The sequence below is a fragment of the Amblyomma mixtum genome, chromosome 5 (genome assembly GCF_055824585.1).
Source record: "Amblyomma mixtum isolate Tamu chromosome 5, ASM5582458v1, whole genome shotgun sequence".
Classification (NCBI taxonomy): domain Eukaryota; kingdom Metazoa; phylum Arthropoda; class Arachnida; order Ixodida; family Ixodidae; genus Amblyomma; species Amblyomma mixtum.
The window spans coordinates 140,083,288-140,108,268 of record NC_143016.1 but is presented as its reverse complement, the minus strand read 5'-3'; the positions used below and the strand labels follow the sequence as shown (position 1 = coordinate 140,108,268).

General features: G+C 47.0%; 2 long non-coding RNA genes across 2 annotated transcripts; both read left to right on the top strand.

Moving 5' to 3' along the window:
* The first annotated feature begins 5,904 nt into the window (after positions 1-5,904).
* On the top strand, positions 5,905-9,871 carry LOC149343901 (uncharacterized). Its single transcript, XR_016282735.1, has 3 exons — positions 5,905-6,223; positions 7,034-7,214; positions 8,891-9,871. It is a non-coding gene; the product is annotated as an uncharacterized LOC149343901 (long non-coding RNA).
* An 8,964-nt stretch (positions 9,872-18,835) lies between these two features.
* On the top strand, positions 18,836-20,646 carry LOC149343900 (uncharacterized). The gene is made up of 2 exons (XR_016283158.1): positions 18,836-19,251; positions 20,006-20,646. It is a non-coding gene; the product is annotated as an uncharacterized LOC149343900 (long non-coding RNA).
* The last annotated feature ends 4,335 nt before the right edge of the window (positions 20,647-24,981 follow it).

Genomic DNA, 24,981 nt, shown 5'->3' with positions numbered 1-24,981 from the left:
ACCAAGAATGCAAATTAGCGATGATGGGGCAGTTAGCAGAATAATAAGATGTAAAAGAACGGGGGCAGACTCCAAACGCTTTGAGCTAGCCTCCTTACGCTGTAGTCGGTTAGTAATGACACCGAGTACTTGCGCAAGCCCGCAGCGGAATTTGCCAACCTTGGAGGAGTATTCCCTATGGTGCAACAAACTACTCGCGCTCCGTCTACTCACTGTGTGTAGGCAATGTCGATATCCGTCATCTCCGTCAGCGGTACATTAGCAGCTCCTTTGTTGCCATATCACCGCAATTTAGTATCAGCGCGTTTGAAAGAACGACACTAAGAGCGCAGATATGTGAGCTCTCGTGTCCATGTCGAGCTCCTCTCCGTGCGAAATTCATTTCTTTCACGTCAGGCTGCTGTGCCATCGCAACCAAAAACGCAGAGGGGCAGAACGACTTGGTATGATCGCCAGGCTGGAAGGGCGCTCGTGTGTCAGTGAAAGTTTTGGTTAGGAGCGCTTTTAAGTATAAGAAGTGTAATTTATTGGCAAAAATTGCCAACATTTTTGTTAGGTGTCACACCGCTAAATTTTTTTCGATCTTTATGCATAATTTTTAAACTGTACATTTTCTTTTCAGAATAAAGCCGTGACGAATATATGGAAGCATACTGCTATCCGAAATTGTCAGAAACACATATCATATTCATCATTTTCGCATAAACAACATTAATAAAAGCAACAATACATACAGGCATGCTGCTGCACGGACGTTTTAAAACGTACACTTAATATTCATCATATTCCCATAAAAACCATTAACATTAAAAGAAAGCTTCCTCAATGTGGAAATAATTACCGGTTCCGAGATCCTATTTTCTTTCCTCGCCCTATTACTTCCCCACAGCAGCAGCAGGCCTGCAGCTTTTTGCCTAATGCACACTGGCTGCCGTCGTTGACATTCAAGTCGTTCCATCTTTGTAGAATTTCGTTAAAGCAATTGTAAAGCTGATGGCTTCTGACATGGCCGTGAGTTCCTGTTGTACTTGTGAAAATGCAGCTGCAGAGTTTTAAAAATATATGAAGACAACAATAAGTCTACGTTATGCTTCTTATCTTTGGTGCTAATTCCTTCAGGACAATAAGGTTTGTAATAACCAGATTTTTCAAGCCGCCTTTGCGATCAGCCACAAAGAGAAGGATGGTGGGTGTTCTGCCTCGAAGCTCTTATGCACATACGAGGTCTGTTAGAAAAGTATCCGACCTTATTTTTTTTTGCCAACACCTGATGGATATGAAGCAATCGGGCTTGCATAAGCCGACCGTGAAGTGTCGTGCGCATGCACGAATTTTTTCCCGCCTGCCGATAGCGTCAGTCGCTGGGAGGCAGCGTTTGAGTGAGGTAGTGCGCAGTGCTCTCGTCGGTTTTTTAGTGCAAGCAAAATGGCGGTGCGACAGGAGCAGCGCTAATGCATCAAATTTTGTCCAGAAGCGGGGCGACAGCCAAGTGGAAACCATTCGAAACATTCAGATGGGTTTCGGTGATGATGCTTAGAGCAGCACACAAATTAAGCAATAGTACAACTGGTTTAAAGATGGCCGCACATCGGTGGAGAGCGAGCCACGCTCCGGTCGGCCATCAACATGCCGAAATGGCCAGATCATTGCCGAAGTGAACGCTCTGGTGATACGGGACCGTCGTGTGGCTATCCGAGAAATTGCGGAGAGGTGGACATCAGTAGTTTTTCTGCACATTCCATTATCATCGAAGATTTGGCCATGAAGAGAGTTGAGGCGAAATTCGCGCCGAAGCTGCTCACGGTGGAGCAAAAGCAGCTTCGTGTTGAAGTCTCACAGGACACGCTGGATTCCACAAACAGTGACCCCGACTTCATCAACACCATAATCACTGGTGATGAGTCTTGGGTGTACGGGTACGACCCGGAAACCAAATCCCAGTCGTCACAGTAGAAGCATTCCACGTCCCCACGACCAATGAAGGCCTGCCAAATGGTCAGCAACGTCAAAGTGATGCTGACTGCTTTCTTGGACTCTCGCTGTGTGGCACACCACGAGTACGCACGCCCCAGGGTCAAACAATGATTAAAGAGTACATCAGGGATGTCCTCCATCGCCTACGTGATGCTGTGCGGCGCAACAGACCGGAGTTGCGGTCAACAAGAAATTGGCGCATCCATCACGACAATGCTCCTGAACATTCTTCGCACTTTTTTTACTTTTTTGGCAAAAAACCAGACTCTTGTAGTTCAACACATTCCTTACTCTCCTGGTAAGGCTCCCTGCGACTTCTGGCTGTTTCCCAAAATCAAAAGGCCATGGAAAGGAGCGCGATTTCAGACAAAAGAGGACATTATGGCTGCAACGACAGCTGAGCTAAACTCCATTCCGAAAAAGGCCTTTTCGGAATACTTCCAACAGTGGCAGCACATCTGGGAGAACTGTGTGAAGTCCCAAGGAGACTACATTGAAGGTAATTACCCTTACAAAAATGGATACCAACTTTCTTTAGAATTTGTATTAACATTCCATTGACTCTAGTAACCTTGTAGTAACTTTTACATTCTATCAACAATTGTTCATAAACGTTGGTAGAAGTTACTTCTTTGTATGTACTCCTGTCAATAGAAAGTTACTAGAAAATAATTTTTACATTCTATGTACCTTTGTCAATACAAAGTTGGTAGACTGTTACTTCTTTGTTACTTCTCTCTTTCCTCTTTAATTCCCCTCATTCCCTTCCACTGTGCAGGGTAGCCAACCGGAATCCTTTCTGGTTAACATCCCTGCCTTCCCCCCCCTCTCTCTCTCTCTCTCCTGTCAATAGAAAGTTACTAGAAAATCTGGGTGCAGTTTGACACCTTGAGAGAAGTAAATGAACAAACTGCATGGTGTTCGAGGTGATTAACACTATCTTGTTCGCATAATCGTGACGACATCTTACCTGATTGCATGGTGGAATCTGTTGCAGCTAGTCAACAATTTCACTATATTGAAAAGTGACCAACATTATTCGCAGCAAATGCGTTTGGAATGTAATCAGGATATGGGAAAACGTTCTAAAACAGAAGATATATTCCATTTTAATACTTTATGTTCTTTACGGACTGCTGTGAGCAGAAATACTCTAGAAAGTGACAAAACAATTTTGGTCATGCGAATAGATGCCTCAAATCATGTACTGTAGGCGAACACTTCAAAGCTATTAAAACAACCTTGAACACGAAACAAACATTACACTCACATTCCCTTAGCCGACCATATTCTATTAACATTCGTTGATAGGAAGTTCATACAATTTCCTTACTGCTTTCTATGTACTGCTGTCAGTAGAAACATACTAGACACCGACAGAACGTTTTATAATGAGAATAAATGCCTAAATTAATTAAGTACTCTAGCCTAACATGTCAATGCAACTAAAGCAACCTTGAACACGAAACAAACATTTGCAGTCACATTTTCTAAGGGCATATTTTATCAACATTTGTTGATAGAAAGTTCATACAATTTTTTTACTGCTTATATACTGCTGTCAATAGAAACATACTACGAACCGAGAAAACATTTTGGTGATGCGAATAAACAAATAAAAGCCTAAAATAATCAAGTACTGTAGCCGACAACTTCAAAGCGGCAATTTAACTAACCTTGAAGACGAAACAAAAATTTGCAATCACATTCCCATAGCAGAGCACGCTGTGGATTTTGAGAAATTTCAGTTCAATTTTCTCAATACTAGCTTTACTGCTTTCGCATTTTCGAGTGCGGGGAAAAGGGCAAAGTTCATAACAGAACATTTATCCCGAAATTCAGAAACGTGCCTTGAATTGAAGACATTTAGTGACAATTTTTGATTGTATAAAGTCTACGAAAAAAGTTACCAGCAAACGGAATAATTTTGGTACAAAGTGAATGAATTCATAGAATACTCAAGTATTATTGAATCGCACTTCAAGGAAATTAAAAGAACTTTAAGAAAAAATAGGAGCTAGTGACATATTGTGTTACATAAGCGCAATGATGACTTCGTTACAGCGAATCAGTTTCGCTGATGGATCATTCTACACGAAAACAATGCTTTCTGCTGCGTATTCGTCCTTAAATTCTGTACTCAGGCAGTCATTAAACAGATTTAACATTTCAGAACTAACAAAGAATTTCAGCAGAGCTGTACAACAACTCTGCCAATTCGAAACACGTTGGTGTTGCTATTGTTGTAATTCTTGATAGGTCATATTTTAACGTGCAGTTGAACAGTGATGTACCGTACGACGGTGCTAAAACACACTAGCATTAAGAGCGTTTCGCTCTGAGGTTTCAGAGGGATTATTGCTGCGAGCTACAAAAAAATTCAAGTTTAGCATTGCACCGATGTGTTTCCACACTCATTGAATGACACGTTCTCGCTAGCCCAAATGGCGCCCAAATTATATCACCAGCTTCCTGAACCTGCACCGCAAGCACACTTTCCCTGCACACTGCCCGCCATGCAAAAGTGACCGGTACACTTTATGCCACTCCACTTGGGAGCGCCCAATTTAAACCCTCGCACAACCCTCCTCCTCGAGCGACCAGCAATGGCTGATCGCACGGGACTGAAAAACCCCGCGCGAAAAGGGCCGCACCGCTTCGCGCTCTGAGTAAATTCTGTGTAACGTGTGCAGGCTTACAGCTTCGAGAACTCAAGATGCTTCGTTCCTCAGCGACTGTACATGCGAAATTTCAGGCAAGGCAATATTAATTTTTATTCATGTTCGGCGGCCGATACTATAAAGAGAAGTATAGAGAAACAAAACAGGCAACACCGGCCCGCTGTACTCAACTGCGGTAACAAGGGCTTTGCATGAGGAAGGCGCACGGCAATTGGAGCACTATAAGCCCTCTTTCTTGACTTGTTACATTTTTCGGTAGTACTGAGCCACAGAGGAGCTTCCAGTATGGAAAAAGCTAGGGTGAGAGCAGCCCCCACTTTGAGCACCGCTAAAGCACAGGCGCAGTGCCTCTTCCGCATCTTCACTTGCATCTCCTTCAACGCAAACACGGTACAAAGCTGTGGCGAGGGAAAACGTGGTGATAGCTGTATTTTCTATCTTCCCGTAATGCAATGACTAAGGAATCCTGGAATAAAGTGTTGGGTTTTAACGTAGGCATACGGAGTAGACGCGCGAAAGCATGTGTTCATTCTTCGCCTTTTCTTACTGCCATCAGCGGACGTGAGGCCGAGCCGAGGACCGCATAAGGCAGAGGCAAAAAGCAATCAAGGAAGCACACAAAAAGACTACGGTAGCGCGAGTGTCGGCGGGGCTCGCTCGAGCAAAGAGCGTGCAAGGTGTCCAATGACGTGATATAAAGACACACAAAACAGAGGCGATGCTGCAGCGCAGCCTTGAAAGTTTCGCGCGTCACGCTAGAGCGGCGTGCGAACGCTCGTGTTCCCTAGGTACACACACGTACACTAAATCGCATGAGCCAAGCTGTGTAGAGTACGCTAAGCCACACAATATGCGAAAATAAAAACCGAAACCAGTAGCGTTTGGCAACATCATCATCATTCTTTATTCTGCGACGCAGTTACGGGGAGCTGAGTTATAGCCTTAGAACTAGGCAGACAGTGCAGCCGTGCAGCGGCTGCGGCTTTCCTGTTCCCAGATGCGTCGACTGCAGCTGCCCGGCATGCTGCCCGGTTTTCCAAGCTTTCGTTCGCAGCGCCGCCAGAAACAGATGGTTGTGAGTAGTCGCATTTTTTCACCTCAATCATTGCAATTTGCTGACTTTGTAATTGAAACAAAATATTTTGTCGTTTAATGCAACACGTTTGTGGCAAAAAGGGCTTTATCAATTCTTTTTTTAACGCGTGTAAAGTTAGGCGACGTTAGCGCCACCTTTCCGTTCGCTGGCGGCGGATTGCGAGTCTCATGTTGGCCGCGCGCTGCACTATCTTTTTTAGGACGCTGAAACGACTCTTTGTTGACGGGGTGCGACGGTTGTGAAGTTGTGGGTGCGTTTCTTCAGTTTGTTTGTGTTAAATGTGCGGCCTCGTTAGTGTTGTGGTAGTGTGACTGAACTCGGAAGGTGACAGATGGCTCCAGTGCTGCGGAAGACGTTCTTACGCGCACGCAGTGCTCAAAAACTGCTCTGACGTACTGCACGCAACCACGCCGAGAGCGGCCGGCGCCCGATGCCCGATAGAAGAAACGGCTTGCCGTGAACGTTGACAAATGTAAGTGCAGAACTGGAAAATGACTTCTGCGATGTGTCGGGGGTATGATTGAGGGCTGCGAATGCATTTGGGTTGGTCTTCACGTCTTGTTCGCAGTGAGGTGCAAAATGCGGGCACCACGCGATCGTTTGCAGAGAGAAGGTGTTCTGACACGCTCGCTTGCCAACTATGCAACTTTTAACCCGCCGCCTCACGCTCTTTGCGTCAGCTCCTCGGCGCAGGAGTTATGTGATAGAATTTGGTTGCACGCCGAGAACCATGGGGTGCTGCTTGATTCGTTATTCCGACTGAACAGGAGCAGCGCGTGAAAAGGAGACCATAAGAACGAAAAGTGCTTGTAGCGGCGTGCGTCTTTTGATTCTGCTGCCTGAGTGTTTAGTGGATAAGGAGCATTGCCCGTTCTATGTCGCAGTCACATCAAGTGCTGTGTTTCTTGATAGTTCTGGTCAACGAAACGACGATTAAAAATAGCAGAACCATTCCATTGCAGTGCAGCTGAGGTAATCGCACAATGGAAGGTTTGTTGTCATTTTATTTTTTTACGTTCACTACATTTATGTCATTCCCCCATTTTCAGTCTGAAGCGATAAAAGTATAACGTGATTCGTGAATAATAGCTTTAAGAAAAGTATGACAAGCTTTGTAAACCATTTTTTTGCTAACTATTGGAGGCATAGGTATTAGGTATAGGCATTAGCTTGCACTCATGAACACATTGGACTGAACAGCTAGAGGTTGTAATGGGATGTGGCTTCTGTGATGTTTATGAAAGCATGGCTCTATGCAGCCTTTCTTCAAATGCACCCGCAGTCAAGCCCTGTACAGCTGCTCCACCGGTATCATCACGCTACTTTTGCACCAGATTTCATCTGTCATCGAGCCAATGCTACCTCAACCAGAGGCAAATGACATCAAGACCTGCTGGTTCAGCCTATCAGACATTGACACTGGATATCAAGCATGTGCCACTTGTAAAAGGATAGGTAGACAAGTGGGTATATTTTCCTTGTCTTTTTTAGCCTGCCAAAAATCTTCTGGTCCAGGCTCCCTCTCTTTCGTTTCTTTTTCTTTTAAAAGAGGACCAAGAGAAAGGGAAAAGTTATTGCGGCCATCATGAAAGCACTCCCCTAGTCAAGTGCATTGTGTTGTAGTGTGAAATGCTTTTTATAGTTTTTTCCCTCATGCCTCTCGTGCTTGGAAATCTTGACCACAGTATAGATCAAATTAAAACAATTATCTGCTTCATGACCTTTATACAGCGGTCTAAAAGCAGCAAATAAATTTTATAGGTTTACTTCAGCAATACCTACCTCTTACAAGGTATGGCATGTTTGAAGTGAACCAGTGATGTGATAGGCGTGGCCTAACGGGCAATGCATAATTGAACATTGGCGTTCAAATGGAGCACTCTGCTTTAGAAGAATATTTGTTGCTAGCATCAATAATTGATACCTTACCAGGTTATCCTTGCATTACATGAAACCCTGTAAAGCTTATATTTTAGCTGTACAGAAGAAAGGTGCTTATTCGATGTCATGAGCATTGCTGAGGTTTTCTTTCACGCTCCCTTTGTCACAATTGACTGCACTGTACAGTTGAAATGCATTTGGAATTGAGTATTGGTGCATTGTTATTTTTATTCATGCCGACGTTCAGTTACTGATTGCATTACACTAGCTGAGCCTAAGTCAACAAATATTGCTGTGACCTTAACAAGACCCCTGGCTTTACTTGAACCGATGCATTTGATGTTGCCTTTCTCCCGTGCCATAAAGGTTTGTAATAAGCTGTGTAAATAGCTTAATTTACTTTCTCGAGGTATTTATTGCTGCAATTAGTGACATGTAATTTCCTAAAGAACAACCTAAGTGCACATTTTTATCTTCTTTGGAACACTTGTTTGCTTGTTTCCCTTGTATTCTTAACTTAAACAGATATGAGCAGGCCTCAGCACTGGAGGGATGTGCTGCGGGACAAATAAAAAACTACCAGTCCAGCTGCTCCCTTAGGGGCACGTTTCTGAGGCTTTTATCGCTTGTAGTTCTATGCAGCTTTACATACAAGTATTGTATCTGACGCAGTGTGTGCCTTAATATTTTGATTCATTTGCTTTAGAGTGTGCCACTCTTGCCCTGACGAACTTGCTCACCTTTGTACTCTTTGTTCATACATTTTGCCCTAACACCTGGTATAGCTCCAAATGATACATTATCTACAGCAACATGTGCATTATATTGCAATGCCTTTGTGCCATCACTTTTGAAAACAAAAGCTGCCTGAATTTTTGTGCAGACAAATCAGAAACACAAAATAATTTTTATATTTGATGGCCTGCATGTTATCTTCATATGACTGGAATGGCTAAATATCTCTTCGTGGTAGCCTAATTTGGTGTAACACGTTAATGTCAGTTCCTGTGAATATCATTCAGTCTTCGAATGTGGGGGCAGAATTGAACACAACAGCATGTTATAGCTTTTTCTTGTTCAAGGACGCATTACATTTAGTTCTAGTCTTGTGACTGCTGCTTATGCTATTACTCAGCAGCCTTATCAAACTCACTCGGAGTGCTGCATTTTAGTGCACATTTAACTGATTGTTGCTTCTCCTTGTTTGATTCTATTAGAAGTTACTATAACTGTATACTTTGAATGTTTTCTTGTGCAGTTCTCTTGCTGCTGCATTCTGCCATGGAGGAGGCTCACGTTCGTGCACACGTCTCATCACTAGGACGCTACCTCTTCCGCTGGTGATGCAGACAAGTAACGACAGGGTTAATTGGAGAGGCATGGGAGAGGCCTTTGCCCTGCAGTGGGCATAGTCAGGCTGATGATAATGATGAACAACAAGCAGGCTGCCTGATATTGAGGACAAGTGTCAGGATAGTGCACCAACAGTCGCTTAAGCATTTCTGTGCTGATGCATTTTTATTAAAATCAGCTCATAGCTTAATATCTACATCCATGGGGACATTTAGCATATGTTTGGCATTTGTTTGACTTTTAATTCGCTAGTGTTTGCAGCCTTTAATGTTGGTCTTAAGACAGTGTAAGCATTGTTTCACTGTGTGGGATTTTTTAGCTGTTTTGGAGAGATGTGTGTGTATGCATGCAGTTTTTTTCCACGGGTTTGTTATGTGGCTCATGGAACTTTCATGTTACAGAAGAAATTATTTCGTTTCTGTGTTGTACAGGAAAGTGAGCAGTATATATATGCACCAGGTGTTTCAGGGAAGAATAAGTAGTTTTCAAAAATATGGCTTTTGCTGCATAATATTACCAGTGTTAGCGGACACCAGAAAGCCGGTGAGGTGTATTTAGTAAGCTGGTTAACTAATTTCTGATAATTAACTTTTTAACTAACACAGGTTTGCAACTGGTTGCAGTTAGAGACTTTTAGCCAGTTGTTCGTAGTAGCCATATCAGTTTCTGGAATGTACAAAACATGATTACTTTCGCCGCTGTGGCTCGACAAAATTTGGCTGCATCGTGCGAAAATACATGCGCTTTTGAAAGCACACTGGGAAAGAAACCCCTCCAGTGCATGTAACTGCTACAAATCTCTATTGGCAACTAGACGCCTAACTCTGATAGTGAAAGAATCATATTCTTAACACCAAGACACACACACACAGGACACCCGCTAGACTTCAACTATCTTTACTGGTCACTTGTACAACATAAATATGTATCACTGAGCACACGCAGGTGCCTCGTCATCCGCAACAGGTCTAACTACGCCCTGCCCTCTCCTGCAAGGCATACGGTTGCGCCCATAAACAATCTCTTTTGCCAACGCCAGGGAGGGAGTGCTTACACATGTCACCCGCCTCTTGAATACGAAAGATTTCGATAATTTCTCTTTCTTTTTTCTCGGCTCCCAGGCCTTTCGTATTCAAGAGGCGGGTGATATGTGTGTAAGCACTCCCTCCCTGGTATGGGCAGAAAAAGGGATTGTTTATCGGCGCAACCGTATGCCTTGGAGGAGAGGGGAGGGCGTAGTTAGACCTGATGCCGATGACGAGGCACCTGCGTGTGCTCAGTGATACATATTTATGTCGTACAAGTGTCCAGTAAAGATAGTTGAAGTCTAGCAGGTGTCCTGTGTGTGTGTCTTGGTGTTGTGTGTGTTCTTACCGCTAAGAGTATGATTCCTTCAAGCCGTTACCAACTAGCCCAATTTAATGTTTTAACAAAGTTTCTGATAGTGAAAAGGTTCATTAATAAAAATTAGCTAACCAGCTTACTACGTAAGACTCTTCACAAGTTTTCTGGTGCCTGCCAACACTGGTAATACTATGCTGAAAAAGCCATACATTCATCTCAATATACCTGTTTTTTGAAAATTACTTAGTCTTCCCTCAAACACCTCGTATATATGTAAGAAAAACCTAACGGGATTTAATTGACGACGTTTTGGTTGGAGGGCCAGCCGTTTTCAAGTGTACTACAGCATTTGAAGCACACAGCTTTTGTTTCGAATGCTATACTATACTCGAAAAAGGCTGGTCCTCCAGCCGAAACATCGTGAATTAAAACCTGTTATGTTTTTCAATTGCTGTGTGTCAGTCATTGTTACTCAGAGGGAACTGAGGGGAAGTGTGCCGAAGGCAATATTCTGTTCCTCTATTGTTCTCCATAAAATATTTTGATGCATCATGCATGTGTTGTAGCGCGTATGTACACTTGTGCACAATAAATGTAATAATTTGCATTTTGCTTCTATTATTCTTTAAACACTCCAGGACAGTGTTCACAAAATGATTTTGAAGTGATAAAACTATGTTGGTAAAAGTGTTGTACTGTGTAGTTAACATACACTTTTCCAAAAGTTGATGTAGGAATTATACTTTCTTCGTACTTGAGTCTTTTGAATAACGGTGGCCAATTGTCGGAAGACCGTTGATAGGGTGTTGGTAGACATTGTCGGTATGTGGTTGATAAGAAGTGTAAAGACTTTCTATGTACTTGAGTCTTTTGGATAACGGTGGCCAATTGTCGGAAGACCGTCAATAGGGTGTTGGTAGACATTGTCGGTATGTGGTTGATAAGAAGTGTAAAGACTTTCTATGTACTTGAGTCTTTTGGATAACGGTGGCCAATTGTCGGAAGACCGTTAATAGGGTGTTGGTAGACATTGTCGGTAAGGGGTCAGTAGGAAGTGTATACAAACTCGATAAGGGGATGATAGGAAGTATAAAGACTTTCTATGTACTTGACTCTTTTGGATATCGGTGGCCAATTGTCGGAAGACGGTTGATAGGTTGTTACTACAATGTACAAAGGCGTTTAAAAGACTTTCTATTCAATGTTGATAGGTTCTATTAACAATTGTCGAAAGACTTTCTAAAGAATGTTACTAAAAATTTTTGTAAGGGTAGGTTTCAAGCGCTCCAGTTATGCCATTTTTTTTTCTACGGCCAAAGGTCGGATACTTTTCTAACAGACCTCGTATGTAGGAGATGCTAAAAATGAGGGTTGTGAAGTAGTCACCTTTAAGCCTTCTTTTTTTTCTGAAGTTTCACTCTAATTGTTATGTATGACTAATAAAACAAGGACGCTATGCCTGACCTTAAAAGGGGCTGTGCGATTTATTGTTTGGTAAAAATATTGTAGAAGCGGCTAATCAGTTTGTGGCCACCATTCAATGATAAATCTGTGAGATATCTGAGAAGTTAAAATGTGCTCTTCAATGCTGAATGCTTTAATTTGCTCTTTAAGTAGTAAATCTTTAGAAATTTCACCATCCTGCAGGTATCTAATCATCTGCAAAAAATTATTCACAAAGTTTAACACACCTGAGTGATACAAAAGAAAATTACGTATTATTGTGTGCAACCATTTCATCATTCACATGAATCAGAAGCTTACCTTATGCGTCTTCGTGAGCAATAGTACAGTTTTTGTTTAAATGCGTGATAATTGTTTGTTCTTGGAACCACAATGGCATCGTTAAGATATGCACTGCTCTTGAAAGCCAACAAAGCTTAATACCGTGTTCCTCGCTGACGTAAGTACACTTCTGTATGACCTTGAGATATCGCAGTTTGAACCAATCCGTATATTAACCCCCGATCAATGGTTAACTCAGCATCTTAAAACTAAGCCCAGAGATGCATCGCTTATTTCATTAAAACGATGCAGTTTAATTCACAAGGCGTTTTCTGCGTCGTTTTGAAGTCATGAATTTTCCCTGCTCCATTTCGAAAGGAGGATTGCTGCGTCATGTTTTGTTTTCATGACACGGGTATATATCGGAAACAATCCCTCCAACCTTACCCTAGCGCACCTTCTTTGATAAACTGCGAAAATACATGAATGGCAGGGGCATCTCAAAAGTCGCAAGCTATTCCCGAACTCCACTACAGCATAGACTAGAAATGAGGCATAGAAAAATTGGGCACTCAGGGCCTTCCGGGCTAGCCAGAATATTGGTTCTTCTGCGTTTTCTCTCCTGATGACCAAATACTAACGTCAAGCATATATGGCTTGATAGCAAAGCGCGAGCAGTGTGTCAACAACGACGGCTCGCTCGAACCTCGTCCGGAATACTTTTTTTTTTCTGCAAGGTGGCTACTTGCCGATGGCTTCTATCGCCACAGAATAGAATATGCATAAAAACGACGTGTTGTTATGCCACGAGCACCCGGACGTGCCCCATCAATATTCGAGCAGTGAGGAGGAGCAAGAAATAAGCTAAGTGTCACACTTTCAGCCATGCGGATAAATTCAGAGGCTTTCAGGACCAAGTGTTCGAGTTCGACCGCTACGAGAAAGGAGAAATAGGGGAGCAAAATGTGAATGTTTTCGCAAAGGGCGCCCTTCTTGTACTCTGATCTCTGGGTCTTCTTTGTGAAGTAAATGGGGCGCAAAGAGAGAGCCATCTACAGGTGCGTATGTGCTTACATGCTTTGAGCGATTCAACCTCGGAAAATGGGTCGCGAGGTCCAGCCGATGTAGCTTTATTACCTCGCTCGATGATGCCTGAAGCGCTAAGCTCTCATTTAGTAATTTTGGTTTCCCTACAGACATGAGGCAGAACATGTCACACGCACTTCGCGCATTTTCACTTTCAACGACGCTTTATTGAGGAAAATAACGACGCTGGTGTATGCATAACACGAACCATTAGGGACAGAACCTCACTTTGACGGAAGTCCCTTATTCAAAATGCCTCCAACTACATGTGTTGAAATTTTAAGGCGGAAGCCTTTAATGTCTCATCGTTGTAAGCAGCAGTTGTCGACAGAAAACGTCACGCTTTTCAATTGGCGGAAACGGTCGTGACGTCACAGTGCGCGAATTTCAAACGGGGCCAATTGTACTTTTGCTAGTAACCAATTGAAGGCATCGTATAGTGATGCTCCAAGTAAGTGGGACTGAGCTTAGTTAATTGCTTAATTATACAATTAGCCTAATTAGCCGTACTAGTCAGGCCATATAAATAAATAAAACCGATTAAGAAATTGGTCGAGCTCAGGAATCGAACCCCGGTCTTCGGCGTGAAAGACGAGCATGCTATCCACTCCGCCATGCCAGCTTTTCTTTCTTTATTGCCTGTCTTTGGCTCATGACATTGCACAACAAAAATACACATAACGCTATATACTTACGGCACTGTCGTGGTCGGCCAGCACGAGACTGGCTTCGTCAGCTTAAAATTCCCGCAACATACACAACGGCTCTAGTCTTGAGAGCCACTTGGGAGGCTCCGCAGCTGCTTTTTGGATTGCAAGAAACCAGTCCATGCTTTCCCGAAAATAAATTCGGGCCGGTCGTGCGTCTTTGTCACAATGGCAGCCTGCCATTCTGGAGCGCCATATACAGTGGAGGCCCAAGAGCATTATGAGATCAAAAGGTGCCCCATCCTCATTATCAGTGCTTAAATAGCGAATTCCGTGCGCGTCAAGTGGTAGCTCTTTCTTTATGGTCCTTTGTAACACGTCCCAAAAATAAACCCCTTCCCAGCAATGCAAAAAAACATGGTCTATTGTTTCAGGCTGTTTACAAATTAAGCAGTTCGATCCCCACGGTAAAAAGAAATCCTTTCCCTCTAGAAACTTTTTAACTGGTAACGTCCCGGTGTGTAACTTAAAAAAGAAAGTCTTTACTCCTGGTGGCACCTGCATTTTCTTCACCCTTTTTAAAACATCCCCTCCCGGGCCTCTACTGTAGAAGGCCCTGTACATGGGCTCTGGGAAAACAATATTACAAAGATCATTGTACAAATTTTTCCTTTTGCTTTTTCACAAAAGTAAAAGTAAAAAAAAAGACTTTTAATCAACCATAATTTACAGGCCGAGCATTTCGACCGCCTGGGCGACCAGAAGCCGCTGTTCTTCTTCCCCTTCAGCGCCAAGCCAGTCGAGCCAGGTGGTGATGGATAGAGAGGGTGGGGGGAAGGAACCCGACTGCTGAGCAGCCGGGCAATAGAATAGGCAATGGGCCAGGTCCGCATAGATACAGGGGCAGTTGGGACAGGAAGGGTCCGATCGATAGCGATAGAGGAAGAGGCGGGACGGGGTGATAACTGCATTCATCTGAATGTGCCGAAGAAGGCGAGACTCCGGCACCGTGAGTGATGGATGAGGGGGAGGGTAAAGGCGTTTGTCGAGGCGGAGCTCAAGGTAGACCTCTTTTATGGTGCGGCGAAGGGTGAGTCTCCCACCGTCCTCCGAGGGCTTGGGCCAGGGGATCAACGGTGCCCGGAAAAGTGTGTCGCGGGCGAGCTGATGGGCCAGCTCATTGCCGTCAATCCCTAAATGCCCAGGGACCCAGCGGAGGAAAACGATGGAAGGCTGCAGTGCGGAGACCGCTCGTTCGACCTCCTGTTGGAGAGAAAGGGTCAGGGTGCGTTTCTGTATGTGGTGTATAGCGGCTTGTGAGTCCGAATAGACTGTGTACTCTTGGAGAGAGGGAAGGAGGGAAAATGACTGGAGGGCATGCGCAATGGCGAGGACCTCGAGGGACAATGCGTCTGGAGGGTGTAGATACGGCCCGCTGGTGTGGGTTTCAGGAGCAGGGAGGTGTGGATGGTACAGGGCGTAGCCGCAGGAACCTCGAGGAGCCACGAAGGAGGCATCCGTGTAAGCTACACCCTGGGTATCAAAGAGAGGGGAATGGTGCTGTGCGGCCGCATGACGACGTCCGGCGTGCAGGACGGGGGACATGTTGGTCGGGAGGGGAAGGATACGAAGATTGGGGGCGGGGGTGGGAATAGGAGAGGTAAACGGGGAGATTGGAATGGGCGAGATACCCGCTTGAGTCAATAACCACTGACCCTGACGGGTAAGGGAAAGCCGGGCAAGCTGCGAGTCACGATGGAGACTGAGAAGAGAACGAAGAGGATGGAAGAGGCCTGTGGCAAAGAGCTTAGTGGTAGAGGTAGTGATAGGGAGGTTGAGAGCTGCCTTGTAGAGGCCCACAAGAGCAGTCTCGAGAGCGTTAAGTTGAGTCTGAGTGAAGGAAGCGTAGGGTGCAAAGTACAAGACCTTGTTGAGGGCCAGCGCGTCGGCAACTCGGCACGCGTGAGCCTCGTGGAGACCTGAGCGTCGAGTGACCACGCGCCGCAGGAGGTGAGTTACAGAGTGGCAGGTGGTGACAGCGTGGTGAAGGGATTGCACATTCTTAGCCGCATGCAAAGGGAAGCCAAGAACTTTGCACTGTGTGACGACAGGAATGGGAGAGCCAGAAAGGTGGAGAGAGACGAAGTGGTTGTGTGAGCGCTTGTAGGAGGAATGGCTGAGAAGGAGAAGCTCGGATTTCTCAGGAGCAGGAGAGAGGCCAGCGGTGGTGAGAAAGGAGTCGATGAGATCTAGGCCACGTTGCAGGGTGTCCTGTACGTGACCGGGAGAGCCAGATGAACACCAGAGAGTGATGTCATCGGCGTAAAATATATGATGCAGGTCGGGAATTTCAGCTAGCTGGGAGGCGAGAGGGGCCATAGCAAGATTGAAAAGGGTAGGAGAGAGAACCGCACCTTGAGGAGTGCCTCGGGTGAGGTTGTGGGGGTCGGACAGATAGGTGTCGACTCGAAAGCGAGCGACACGTTTAGAGAGGAATGAGCGGATATAACAGTACATGCGGGAGCCACAGTCTAGGGAGGCGAGTTGGGAAAGGATGTGGTCGTGGCAAACACCGTCGAAGGCCTTGCGAACATCGACGGTCACAAGTGCGTGAATTTGAGTGGGGGTAGGTGACAGAAACGTGTGCTGGAGAACCAGAAACATGTCCTGTGCACAGAGGTGGCGTCGGAAGCCGATGAGAGAATTAGGGAAGAACACCCTCGTCTCGAGAAAATTAGAGAGGCGAGTCAGGGCCATTCGCTCAAGGGTCTTACCAACACATGATGTCAGGGAGATTGGGCGGAGGTTAGAGAGAGAGGGAGGCTTGCCCGGCATTGGAATCATAGAAATGAGGGAGAAGGTCCAGGAGCTGGGCAGGCAGTCGCTGTCCCATGCATCATTGTAGGTTTTAAGGAGGAATTCTTTGGCGCAGTCAGGAAGGTTGCGAAGTGTGGTGTATGTAATGGCATCCTCACCGGGAGCCGAGCGTGTAGCATTAGCAGCCAGAGCCGATTCGAGCTCCCGGACAGTGAAGGATTAGTCCAGATCGGGGTTAGGTCCACCGCAGTACACCGGGTAGGAGGGTGCCAGAGGGGGCGGGAGATAGAGAGAGGCGAGCTGATCAAAAACATCGGAGGGAGTTCCTTGAGTGAGGGCTTTAGCTAGAGTGGGAGCAAGGGCAGGCTTAGTGCCAAGGAGGGATTTGAAGAGAGACCATGTGGATCGCGAGTGCAATGCAGAGTCAAGACGGTCACAAAGAGCACTCCAACGAGAGTGCTCGAGGGAGGCGCAGTGGGCGACGATCTCGGCCCGCAAAGCAGTGATCCGGGAGGAAAGTTGGGCATTGTGTGGTTGGGAGCGAAAGGAGCGTTGAAGACGTTTACGGCGACGCCATAAACGGAGAAGGTGAGGATCTGGGTCTTGGATTGGGTAACGAGAGCGAACGCGACGGCTACTGGACGTGAGCGCTGCAGAGATGCGCGACGTCCAGTCGTCGTAGGATTGAAAGGAGTCGGAGGCAAGATTAGTGCGAAAAGAATGCCAGTCAGTGTGAATAATCGGATGACAGCGAGGGATGTGGGAGAGAGAGGTGGTGATAGGGATGGGAAAGTGGTCACTTAAATGAGTTTCGGCTGTCACCTGCCAGTGAAAGGAAAGTGAACCCCGAGAGAAAGTGAGGTCGGGTGTCGTAGGGCGTTGTGAGGCAGTGCCCGCTCGAGTAGGAGAGCCAGGAGTATTAAGAAGGGTGAGGTGGCGTTCCTGGGCCAGACAATGGAGGAGGCGGCCGGGTTTGAGGGTTTGTGGGTAGCCCCAGAGTGTGTGAGGGGCATTAAAGTCACCACCAAAGAGGAGATGGGAGGTAGAAGAAAGAGAGTGAAGGAGTTTGCCCAGAGCAGAGAATAAAGAGGAAGTGACAGGGCGGTTGTAAAAAGACAAAAGGACTAGTGAGACGCGGGAAGAAGGGTGGTAATAAACCACACCAACTAAATATTTAAGGATGGTGGAGGGGATGTCAATTTGCTCTACGAGCACGTCACTGCGTACATAAATAGACGCAAGTGGTGTGGCCGTAGTGGCATGGTAGGCGCGGTAGCCTGGGACATTGCGGGCCGTCCGGGTCTCCTGGAGAAGGAGGAAATGAGGTAGGGAGGGGCGGGTGAGTAGATACTGGTGGAGGGGGGTCTTATTGTGACAAAGATATCGGCAGTTCCACTGCACAATCTCGAGGTCCTCGCCAAACGCCATTATGATAGTGGAGAGGAACGCGATGGTACGCGTTCCTTCTTTTTTGCCGGGGGCAGTGACTCATGGACGGATTGGAGCATAGATGCAAAGGATTCCAGTTGCTTTGATTGTGCTTGGAGGGTGGTAAGGATCTGGAGAACCGAAGTTTCCAGCTGAACCAAGCGAGTGTGATGTGCCTGTGTGGTGGTTTCTACAAGGTCAGCCAAAGGGGCGACCTGGGCGCTGGAGGAAGGAGTGGTGAACGTGGCAAGGTGCTCATTTAGCTTGCTAAGCTGGGAGGTAAGAGAGGAGGTGGTTGTCTGGAGGGTTTGAGTCAAGGCATGTATCTGCTGTTGTAGATCGTGGGAAATGCGCTGCTGCTCTCGCTGCTGGCGTTCCAGCATTGCGAGCCGGAGGTCGAAGGAGCGGTTCTCGTCAGTCAAGGATGGAGAGGGTGGTGTAGTGGAAGAGAGGGACGCTGGCACCGAGGATCCTTTAACTATGGCGGCATAGGAGCCTGGTGGTGACGTGATCGGAGATGATGGAGATTCATGATTAGAGGAGGAGGAGGAGGAGGCGGGGGAGGGGGGAGGGTTGGTGGGTTGAGTGGCCCGGCGCAAAGCTAGGCGTCGGAGGTATGCAGCTTTAGCACACTCGCGTTGCTTAGCAAGGATGAAGGGGCAAGTGGGGTCGAGGGAGGGGTGGGTGTTCACCTGGCAATGAACGCACCAGGGCTGGGCACACACATGAGCGGAAGGGTCAGCGGGTAGAGGAGCAGCACAGCGACGGCACTTGGCCGGAACGCTGTGCTGGGGCAATACCTCCTAGAAAGACTTCAGGCCTGCGCGCTCCCAAATGTCACGTGACCAACGTCATTTCCGGTAGGCGATCGTCTCTTCGAGAGTCGGCAGGCGCGCGCGCACGAAACGAACCGACGAACCCCGCAGTCGGCGCGCGCGGACCAGCGGCAGGAAGCCTGCCGTTGCGTGCATCGTTCTGGCGTTGTTCTGTGTTTCTGCACTGGGTGCGCGTTCTTGCGCATGATCGGCGCGCGTGGTGGTTGTCAAGGAGTGAAGTGCGGCTATCAGCATGCCTTACAAGTGCTGTGTGCCGAAATGCCGGGGAAACTACGACGAAGACTCGAAAATTCGTCTTCTGATTTCCGAAGGACGATGCCCAGCGGAACAGCTGGCTGCGTGCAATACCACGCAATGACTACCAAGTTACAGCTTCTTCAAGGGTAAGAACTGCTTTAATTAGCTTGTTGTGTACTTTCATGCCCGCTTTTACGCTGCGCAAAGTTCATTGTCAGTGCGAGCATATTGAGCGTTAGGCCTAGAATCCGTTGTGCCGCATAGAAGGACGAGGTGACTATCAGAATGCTTCCTACGGCTGACAAGCGAAATTCTTTCGTGTTCATATTAAGGCGAAAGCCTTTGATGCCTCATACTGTCGTTAGCAGACGCGTTGGCAGGAGTGTCGACAGACGCGTCGGCAGGAATTTCGACAGACGCGTCGGCAGGAATTTCGACAGACGCGTCGGCAGGAATTTCGACAGACTCGTCGGTAGCCGTGTCGACAGACGCGTCGGCAGGAATGTCGACAGACGCGTCGGCAGGAATTTCGACAGACGCGTCGGCAGCCGTGTCGACAGACGCGTCGGCAGGAATTTCGACAGACGCGTCGGCAGCCGTGTCGACAGACGCGTCGGCAGGAGTGTCGACAGACGCGTGCACGTTAAAGAACCCTAGATGGTCGAAATTATCCGGAGTCCTCCACTACGGCGTCTCTCATAGCCTGAGCTGCTTTGGGACGTTAAACACCAAATACCATGTGTTTTCTGCGAAAAGTGTTCGTTCAGCCTGTGCTTGCATCAGGAAAGAATCTGCCAATACCAAAAACAAAAAAACTACCTTGAGCACGTATACATAATGTCCTTTCGGATACACTGTGATATCTTTTTGTGGTACAGTCCCCTGTTTTCGTTTTTGCAGGTCTGTGCGCTGCACTTCCATGAGAGCTTTATTAAAAAGAAAGTCTATCATGACCCAAGGACTGGAAAGGTTATCGAGACCACTTTGCCGGTGCCACGACTGGACCCTAGCGCTGTGCCTTCAATATTCAAGGACTGCCCATCGTACCTGTCCACACCACAGTGTTCCAAAACAAGAGAGGAGCATGTGCTTGTTTTTATGTGGAGTGTTTATTGCTTTGATTTCTTCTCGCAGTGCCATATTATGTGAAGTAACCAAGTTCCTCATTCTAGTCGATTGCAATTGTTTTTCATCATATATGTTTTGTGCTTAACCGTATGTTGCTAAACGTTTTGTGTTATTTTGGACTGCGAACCATGACTGCCTTCGTTTCCTTGATGTTTGTTGCAGTGACCTGTTCTACTGTATGTGACATGGTCTAAGTCTTAAGTGTGACCATGAGTACAATTTATGTTTTCATATTTAAAGGGTATGTTTGTTTTACAAATCTGTGGTTACTACCTGGCAGTTCAATTTTGTTACCTTGATGCTTCATTAGTTCTGTTTACTGTATGTATATTATATTGTCTTACATTTATTTATAGCGCCTTTGCATGCCCATGACCAATAAACCAAAACTTGTCTTTTGGTTGACGACTAAAGTTTGCCTCATTCTTGAATATTCAGCAATTGGATTGGATTGTAAAACGTTTATTGCCAACAGTCTGAAGGGCATATAGGCCCCCCGCCTAAACGACGGCCAGAAGGTCTTGGCTCCTGGCGGCGTCTTCGGCCAGTTGCAAACAATAAACTCCCCATGGGAGCAGTAATTGTAGAACGCTGCAATAGGCACCATTACACAGTTTTGCATGAAGGTGACGATCGAGTTGCTGTTGCCTCCATCATCCCGAATTCACGTGACGCACGCCGCTGAAGCCGAAGCCAGCGAAGCGAAACAACTGCACTGCAGAATTCTCGCGTTTTGTATCAGTTATTCACTCACCTAGAGTAGTTTGTGAATCTTACTTCTCTAAAAAGTGCACTGCAGCCGACCAGGCCCCTAGTTATTTCACAGCAGGCTCTTCCTTTCTTTATAAATGAGCGCACGCCTATCTTTTTGTACGCTTGTAAAGCGGTCGCACTCGCGCTTACTACAGCGGTCGATAGAGAGGGACTAAACCATCCTAAAAAAGCGACACCAAGCGCGGCGGAGGAAGCGAGCGACGCGGCCATCCGCCTACTGGATGTGACGTCACTGGCGCAGCGCGCAGGCCTCAAGTCTTTCTAGGAGGTATTGGCTGGGGGCACTGGTGGGCGCGATGGCCTAGAGTGAGACAACGGGTGCAGGTGGGAGGCTTAGGTTTATGAGGACGGCACCGGAAGGCAACGCGTTTGAAATAAACAAAGTGGGGGATGACGGTGCCAGCGAACGTTATGAGCACTGATTGAGTGGATCCCATCATGCGAGCAGCGAGAATATCTGTTTTGAAAGATTCCAGGTCATGCATGAGGTCATCAGGAGTGAAGTGGCCCCCGACGTTATGGATGACGCCGAGGCATGAGATGGGAGGATGGGGGGTGTAAGTTTTGATGGTGACAGGCTTACCATGAAGCTGAAGATGCGTGACAGAGAGTAGGAGGTGGGCGGTGAGAGGAGAATGAGTCTTTAGAAACACAAGGCTTTGGGCTGGCTTGGCCTGAAGGGTGATGTCGGCACTGGTCTTCGAGGAAAGTTGTGCAGCGGAGGCGACTGCGGCGAGTACGTCGTAGAGAGGTAGCTTGGGGGTGAGGGTTCCAGGGGGAAGCTGGATGGCAACTGTGATGAGCTCGGCGCGGGGTCGGGCTGCGGTGGCAGGCTTACGGTTGGCACCGATGGTGGTCCAGCCGATTTCCTGGGAAGGAGTGTCGTCTGCCGGGGACGTCGTAAGGTCCATGTCTGAGTCCTCAGCCGGAGTCTCAGTGTGCGACGCGGGTGTCGGGCTTGAGGTCTCTGTGTCAGTGGGACCTTTGGCTGGAGTAGGTGCAGCGGCTCCAGCGGTGGCGACGAACGCAGCCGGCTGCGACGCGTCTATGGCCCCGAAGCCCTTGGCGTCCCTTGTAGCGTGGAGTTGGCTAGGTGTGGACGCTGCGCCGACGACGAACGCTGCCGGCTGCGCCGCGGCCGTCGATAATCGGTGGAAAAACGTGCCGAAAGAAACCGAACGCTTGCTACAATCTCTTTGTAGTAACCAAAAGTTCCACCAGAGAGCTCTTCTGTGGATACCACAAACTCCGGCAGCAATCGCCGCAGCTTCACTTGGCACACGGTGCGCAAGAACGGGTCTGTGACGTCGCGAAAAAACAAAAAACGGTTCACCAGCTGCCTTAAAAAGAGGTGCCCTAGCCCTAGCCCCCCGTCTTTTACCCGCCGGAACAGGTTCGTTCTGCTAAAACGTTCCCATTCGGACGCCCATATGAAAACTGCAAAAATCCTGTGTAGCTTCTGAACGTTCACACGCGAGCAATGCAAAACCTGCATCACGTACTAGAGTTTGCTAATAAAAAAAAGATTGCAGACTGTAGCTCTGGCGCTCCGCCATGCCAGCTCCATTCGGTTCTACGCCTCGCTCGTTGGTAAATTGGTTTTTTGAGGAAAGGAAATGTATCTGTCTCTCATTTGTCGGTGGACACCTAAACCTCGCCGGAAGGGAATGGAGGAGGATGAGAGTGAGTGAAGACACCGTATTCGCTAGACGCGCCTTTGTTCATTCCAAACCATCGAGCTCCGCCATGCCAGCTCGATGGTTTGGAATGAACAAAGGCGCGTCTAGCGAATACGGTGTCTTCACTCACTCTCATCCTCCTCCATTCCCTTTCGGCGAGGTTTAGGTGTCCACCGACAAATGAGAGACAGATACATTTCCTTTCCTCAAAAACCAATTTACCGACGAGCGAGGCGTAGAACCGAATGGGCGATGGCGTTCTATGGACTCCTTGGCAGCGTTGCAAGACGCTGTCGCGTTCCACTCTTAGGGGCGAAGCTTAACATCTTAACCACACATCAGTGACCACACTTTAGGTCAAAAAAGTGCCCCCTGAATTTTGTGACACAGTTACTGCGTAATTTCCTTTCCTCAAATACAATTTTCATTTTCTTCATTACGGCTCCTCTTTATCTATCTTCTTTCACTCCCACTTCCTCCCTTCCTCTACGGTGCGGTTCAGGTGTCCACCGAGATGACAGAGAATTACTGCGCCATTTCCTTTCCTCAAAAAGCGTTGGGTTCAAAGGGCAAGGCATCGCGGCTAACGGGTGGTGGCTTTCCTTGGAACCTGGCAGCGCTACAACGCGCTGTCGCGTTCCACTCCTAAAGGCGAAGCTTAAGCGTCATTATTTAGCAATTAATTATTATTCAGACATTAATCAGTAATTAACCATTAATTAGTGATTTGCCATCACTTAGTAATTAGCACTCAATTACATGTGACGCCACCAGTGCCACAGAAACAGCGAAGGTGGTGCGGAAAACGCTTCCGCCTCTACCCACTTTAGACAGTCAAAGTGCCCCCTGAATTTTTGTAATTTCACTGCGAATAAATGGGCTCAGTCTGTGTAAGTAAAATTATCTCACAGAGTTCAAATGCTAGAATAGTAATATTAGTAGGAAGAACAGATATCGAGCGTCAGCTGCTGCGTTCGCTTGGATTTTTTTTCAGCTAAAGCAAGAAGAAACGACTTTGCGGGAAGAAATAATTTTCGAGATGTCCGCATCGACCTGGACGTTCAGTTCTCTCCGTGGCGTGCTGGACATAATTTACAATACACAGGAACGCTTGCTGCCGGTTCTACCAGTGCCAGCTCATTATAACGGCGCGGAAAGGAGACATGGTCTATATCGAAAACTTCGCCCTAATCACTGTCGTAGAAATTTTTTTTTTGCTTCATTGCGCTGCGCCTACCGTTCGTTTTAGAGCGTTGAACAAAGTTTATTAAAAATACCTTAGTTATTCGGCGCTTCAGTGAAAGTGTTCATTGCTTAACCTCCAGCGGCCATTCTTGAGAGTTTTCATGCCGCGCGTTGCAGGAAGGATAACTGGAGCAATTCATGTTGAGAGATAATTGAATGGTAACAGGTCAGACTCGTTCTGAAAACATTCCACCGCGACGCAGACTTCATATCAAACTGTGACAAGCGTTTCCTGACATGAAAGCATATATTTCTCAAACGGGAATTTCTTTGGCTAGCCTAGGACAATACTGCTATTGCAGAGACCATAAACAAATTTTTACCTGTGCCCACTGTGCTGTGCGTCCATGCCGTAGATGTTCACAGATCGGGTTTGTCTCGGCAGCTGGGTGATGCCTTAGCCGACGATTATTTAATATCGAGCACACAGCATGCCTGGCCTTGGTACCGTAAGGCAATGCCGCATTTTCAGGACTTATCTTGATTGTTTCAATCACCTGAAACTTGCTTTAAACATCGTGTATCCTCTTTGACTCCTGAAGCGTTCAGCTCGTGCCAGCTGATGAAATGAGGATACACTACTTAGCGCTGTGTTCCGACTGCACGCGAGCGCATGATCTAAGGCACGCTCACGTCATATTGACAAAATCCCAGTGCTGTGCCTCCGGTTTGGTCTCCGGCTTAATACGACTAAACGTGAATGCAACTGTATCCCAATAAGCTCCCGCGGATGTTGGTCATGAGAGGTCTACGTTACAGCACTAACAACACTAACGCACTGGAAGCATACCCACCCTCTTCCTCCCCGCTCCTAACGCCTGTCCTTCCTGGCCGCACATCTATCAAAGCGTCTGCACTGTGGATTGTTCATCCGAAAGATCTCACGCTCAGACACATAAGCACGGCAGCATGCGTGATCCCCCTGCTAATCCGGCGATGCTTCCTGTCCATGATAAGACGCGCACAAGAAAATAACACGAGATGCCGAGAACAAACGTGAGGAGTAATGCAGCGAGTCTGAGAAGAGACTGGATGCGCTGATTGGAGAGA